Source organism: Scylla paramamosain, chromosome 19, assembly GCF_035594125.1.
Source record: "Scylla paramamosain isolate STU-SP2022 chromosome 19, ASM3559412v1, whole genome shotgun sequence".
Lineage (NCBI taxonomy): Eukaryota > Metazoa > Arthropoda > Malacostraca > Decapoda > Portunidae > Scylla > Scylla paramamosain.
In genome coordinates, this window is record NC_087169.1 from 22,060,142 (window position 1) to 22,066,141 (window position 6,000).

The 6,000-nt window shown below is 42.8% G+C and overlaps 1 protein-coding gene across 4 annotated transcripts in view; it reads left to right on the forward strand.

The window, feature by feature from the left end:
• Nucleotides 1–457: 457 nt before the first annotated feature.
• The window catches only part of LOC135109998 (CD109 antigen-like), a 33,209-nt gene continuing 27,666 nt past the window's right edge, over nt 458–6,000 (forward strand). For all 4 annotated transcript variants that reach the window (XM_064021988.1, XM_064021986.1, XM_064021989.1 and 1 more), the window contains exon 1: nt 458–591. The gene's annotated coding sequence lies outside the window, so the exon portion shown is untranslated. The remainder of the gene's footprint in view (nt 592–6,000) is intronic.

Genomic DNA, 6,000 nt, shown 5'->3' on the forward strand with positions numbered 1-6,000 from the left:
AAACGCAAGGAAAGACAATAAGAAAAATAAGAAGTTAACGCAACATTCACCTTGTCTTATCCTAACGTAGCGGAGCGGAGGCCAGCCAGCCAGCTAGCCAGACACATACACGGAGTACTCAGACGAAGAGGCGTGTTGAGTAACGGTAAGGAGTGAGTAACGCGTGACAGGGGGGCGAGAGCAGGGCGGCTTAGTGACGTGCCTCTGACGTATGTGTGGCGTCATTGGATGGTAGGGCACGTGATACCAGATACCTTTACATCAAACTCTCATAATCCTTTGATACACGGGTTTAAACGTTAAAAACCCACGAATACCTTTTAGAATACCAGAATGGGGGTTTGTAGTGAAGCTACTACGTGGAAATGCGATTAGATTCATGTAATGTCAGTGTGAGTCAGGGAAAGGGAGAATCAAGAGAGAGGATGGAGCCAGACGGCCTGAGACGGAGATTTTAACGCAGTGTCGATCTAGAAGTGAGCGGAGGAGGACGTGCGTCGCTCCCTTCCTGACTCTCCTGGACACCTGTTACTTGTAGTTTAATTTGCTCCGTGGTGGGGGGCGCCAGTCTCTCCGAGGGGCGAAGCACAGGTGAGGCAAAGGAGGAGAAAGAGAGGAGGTGGGAAAGTAGGAATAAGGCACATGGTGAAATTATTTCCTTTTCTACCTACTCTCTCTCTCTCTCTCTCTCTCTCTCTCTCTCTCTCTCTCTCTCTCTCTCTCTCTCTCTCTCTCTCTCTCTCTCTCTCTCTTAACTTTCATTCCTTTGGTGATGATGGTGTGGTGGTGGTGGTGGTGGTGGTGGTGATGGTGATGAAAATGGTGATGTTATAAAACGAAAGAAGCAAAAAATAAATAAAATAAATAATAAATAATAATAATAATAATTAGAATAAAATAATGATATTTACGATGATGATGATGATGACAGCAGCAGCGAGATGAAACTGCAATGATTATAGTGATGATGGAGGTTGTGGTGGTGAAGATAGTGGTAGTGATGGTAGTAGTAATAATAGTGATGTTGAAACAGAAATGCTGATGTAACTTTTTTTTTCTCTCTCTCTCCTCTCGTGTGTGTGTGTGTATGTGTGTATGTGTGTGGGCAAGAAGCAAGGACCTCGCCGCCCACACACACCTGTCCGCCCACACCTGTAGCCCACACTTACCTTATAGACCTGTTTACAATTTTTTCCTCCTTTGTGCCACGTAAAGTTGAATTCCTTATGCCTTGTTTACTGACGAGAACCTGTTGAATCTGTGCGTGCGTGCGTGCGTACATGTGTGTGTGTGTGTGTGTGTGTGTGTGTGTGTGTTAAGTCATTTGACAATTGTGCAACTTAAATGTGTCTAACAGTTTCACGCTAAGAGTTCAAGGTGACGTTAATGAGTTTGCTTTGCCTTAATTTATCTGAGGCCACGACGCAGGTGTGTTTAATTGACTAAGAGAGAGAGAGAGAGAGAGAGAGAGAGAGAGAGAGAGAGAGAGAGAGAGAGAGAGAGAGAGAGAGAGAATGACATAATTGCACAAAAAGTCTGTAATGTATAATTTATAACCACACACACACACACACACACACACACACACACACACACACACACACACACGAACGAACGCACGCACGCACGCACGCACGCACATGCTTTAATATCACTAATCCGCCTACACACATATGTACGTACACATAACTGTTTGTGTGTGTTGTGTGTGTGTGTGTGTGTGTGTGTGTGTGTGTGTGTGTGTGTGTGTGTGTGTGTGTGTGAATATTCCATAACGCCCATTACCTTTTTTGTTAACGTATGTCATTCTCTCTCTCTCTCTCTCTCTCTCTCTCTCTCTCTCTCTCTCTCTCTCTCTCTCTCTCTCTCTCTCTCTCTCTCACATTAATATCACGTCAACGCCTAGTTTTATTCAGAGCTTACACGAAAGAGAGAGAGAGAGAGAGAGAGAGAGAGAGAGAGAGAGAGAGAGAGAGAGAGAGAGAGAGAGAGAGCAATAAAACTTGATGACATTAGGAACGGAACACAGAGAGGAAAAAAAGAGAGACAGGAAGTACGAGAGAGAGAGAGAGAGAGAGAGAGAGAGAGAGAGAGAGAGAGAGAGAGAGAGAGAGAGAGAGAGAGAGAGACATAATGCGCACGGTTCACCAGTGTGTCTCACCCCCCAATACTATTTCCCCCCATCCCCCCTATACACTCGCCTTGACCCCCTCCCCCTCCCCCTCCCCCTCTAAGAGAAAGCTGAAATGAGCAGATGGGAAACAGTGGCGAGGGAAGGTATATGGAACAGAGAGAGAGAGAGAGAGAGAGAGAGAGAGAGAGAGAGAGTTGCTAATATGTCACGCTTCTTCCTGTTCTCTCTCTCTCTCTCTCTCTCTCTCTCTCTCTCTCTCTCTCTCTCTCTCTCTCTCTCTCTCTCTAGCGTAATACAATTTTCCGCTTCTGCCCTGCATTTTCTCTATATTATCTCTAATTCTCTCTCTCTCTCTCTCTCTCTCTCTCTCTCTCTCTCTCTCTCTCTCTCTCTCTCTCTCTCTCTTCCTCCATCCCTTCTTATTTTTCTTTTTATCTTCGCATTTCCTTCCTCTCTCTCTCTCTCTCTCTCTCTCTCTCTCTCTCTCTCTCTCTCTCTCTCTCTCTCTCTCTCTCTCTCTCTCTCTCGTTTGTCCAGTGTCATCGCCCTGGAAAAGGAAGAAGTGGAAGAGGAGGAGGAGGAGGAGGAGGAGGAAGAAAAAGAGGAAGAGGAGGAGGAGGAGGAGGAGGAGGAGGAGGAGGAGGTGATACTGTTCCCACGCGTGACGGAAGATTCTCACGAGTGTCTCCTCCTTCCTTCCTTCCTCCTCCTCCTCCTCCTCCTCCTCCTCCTCCTCCTCCTCCTCCTCCTCCTCCTCCTCCTCCATCAATATCACAACCACAATCGCCATTATTATCCAACTTTACTGCTCTTTTCATTTCCCTTCCTTCCTTCCTTCCTTCCTTCCTTCCTTCCTTCCTTCCTTCCTTCCTTCCTTCCTTCCTTCCTTCCTTTCCTTCTGTCGTCTCTTGTCTCAGTCTTCTGTCTTGTTCCTCCGACACGTTATGAAGTAGTAGTAGTAGTAGTAGTAGTAGTAGTAGTAGTAGTAGTAGTATAACAAAAACTTCATCCTGACGTCTCGCATTCAAATTACCCCGTCACTTTTGTTGCTTAGGTGCGCGCCGTGTCTGATATGCATACGTGCTGTGTGTGTGTGTGTGTGTGTGTGTGTGTGTGTGTGTGTGTGTGTGTGTGTGTGTGTGTGTGTGTGTGTACCAGTCACGGAGCGGTGGAGCGAAAGTGTCACAGTGAAAAATTAGGACGGCTTGATTAACAGGAGTTCGTGTGTGAAGATTGAACCCGTCTGTGTGCCTGCTTGTGTGTGTGTGTGTGTGTGCGTTTGTGTGTTTTGTCTGTCTGGCTATCTATCTACCTATCTGTCTGTCTGTGTGTCTATCTATCCGTCTATCTGTCAATCTATCTCTGTACTTTCATACCTGTCTCTTCGCTGTACCGCTCATTACAGCACATTTTCTCTCGGTGCGCACTGCTGGGTGATGGCAGGCAACAGTTACGGGTAAAGTGATGGTACAGAAGGTTACGTGTGCCTCCTGTATCGCCTGCGTTAACTTTGGGTGGCGTTTCAACACTTTAACAGACTGTAGTGGAAGTTACTGGAGTTTTCAAGGATGTTTCTTACGACTCTAGCGATGATCTAATAAGAAAAATGGTTAGCTGATTAGAAAATACTTTTGAACAGGCTGTATTGGAAGTAATTGGGGTTCTCAAGGATGTTTTTTATAGTTTAAATAAAGATTACGAAAGTTTAATGCGAAAAACACTTATGAAGAAGCTGTATTGGAAGTTACTAAAGTTTTCAAGGAGATTTTATAATTTTAGTCACAGCGTAACAGGGGACATGGTTAGTTGATTAGGAAAACACCCAACAACAGGCTGCCGTGGAAGTTACTGGAGTCTTCAAGGGCGTTTTTATGACCCCAGTGCTAATTTGGAAAGTGGCGTGTGCAGTTATGAAATACAACACTCAAGAACTTTCTGTACTGGAAGTTATTGGAGTTTTCAAGGATGTTTTCGTGATTCTAGCGACAGTTTAATAACAAATATGCACAGCCAATAGGAAAACCACCCTTAAGAACTCGGGTAACCATCTGTAACCTTTGTAAAAACAGTATTTACGAGAGAACAAAGATTTCAGTAAAGTTTATCTCAGTTTGTTTACATAAGAGCTAGTGACGAAGGAAACTCTCTCTCTCTCTCTCTCTCTCTCTCTCTCTCTCTCTCTCTCTCTCTCTCTCTCTCTCTCTCTCTCTCTCTCTCTCTCTCTCTCTCTCAGGAATCTGCGTTAATATTATAATGCTACACTCACCAAAGTTATTCCGTATCAAGGCCATACAAGCTACAAGGGATGTGTGTGTGTGCGTGTGTGTGTTGTGAAATGTGATTAAGGTGAGGGGGTTGGGTTCTCTCTCTCTCTCTCTCTCTCTCTCTCTCTCTCTCTCTCTCTCTCTCTCTCTCTCTCTCTCTCTCTCTCTCTCTCTCTCTCTGGTTTTGTGAAATAAGTCGTTCTAGAAAGGTGGATTTCTTGTTCTTGTTCTTATTCTTTCTTCTCCTCCTCCTCCTCATCCTCTTATTCTTTTCTTCCCCTCATTCTTCTTCCTCCACCTCCTCCTCCTCCTCCTCCTCCTCCTCCTCCTCCTCCTCAACAACAACAACAACAATAATGAGAATCACGAAGCACAAAGATAAATAAAGTTTTGTTCACTGGAGCTAAACTTTGCTTTTTATTTGCACAGCTGACGAAGGAACGAAAGAATGTGTGTGTGTGTGTGTGTGTGTGTGTGTGTGTGTGTGTGTGTGTGTGTGTGTGGAGAGAGAAGCATAGTAGATCAAATTAAACAGGTAGATTAATGGGAAGTATAAAGAAAAATGGGTAAAGAAGAGAAATGTGTAGAGAGAGAGAGAGAGAGAGAGAGAGAGAGAGAGAGAGAGAGAGAGAGAGAGAGAGAGAGAGAGAGAGAATAAATAAATCAGGTTTTGCGCAGGTCAACAAAAATTGCCACATCTTTGCAATAACAACAAGAACAGCAACAACAACATCATATTCTCTCTCTCTCTCTCTCTCTCTCTCTCTCTCTCTCTCTCTCTCTCTCTCTCTCTCTCTCTCTCTCGCTTCTCTTCTCTTCCTGTCCCCTTTCACCACCACCACCACTACCACCACCACTTCTATTAAACTCATACATTAAACTTTCCCTCTGACCTTTTTCCTCATTTTATTATTTTTTCTCGTGTTGCCATATCCATAGAGAGATCCAAGGTCAGCTTAAAGAAAATACGACTTTATCCCCGAATCTGCGACCTTTACACTACATCTAAACGGGTTCTGGAAGTCAATATAAGGAGCTGAATTCATTTTCTCTCCGTCATCTGGATTATCGAGTGTACTTCTGCGTGTTCTTGTACATTCACGGGAAGCTGGAATTGGGAGATTATCGTATGTCTTCCCGATGTACGATAATTATGATGATGATAAGAATAGTATTAATAAGAAGACGTGTTACAACAAATGACAGATAAATTGTATAGTGATGATAAAAAGACACGTATTACATGTGTTTTTTTGATGTACGATAATAATAGTGATAATAATGAGAACAAGAACAAGAAGGAGAAGACGGAATATTTAAATGAAAACAAGTAAATACTGATATAATTAAATAAGTAAATAACAAAGTATATAACAGACCAATGAGAATAATTAAGAATAAGAATAGGAAAGAGAAGGAAACATATTGAAATAAAAACACGTAACAGATGAAAAGTAATCAGCCCAAATCTCAAATTCATGCAGTAATAATAATAATAATAATAATAATAATAATAATAATAATGATAATAATAATAATAATAATAATAATAATAATAATAATAATAATAATAAAAGACAGGTATTACGATAGACATAAGAG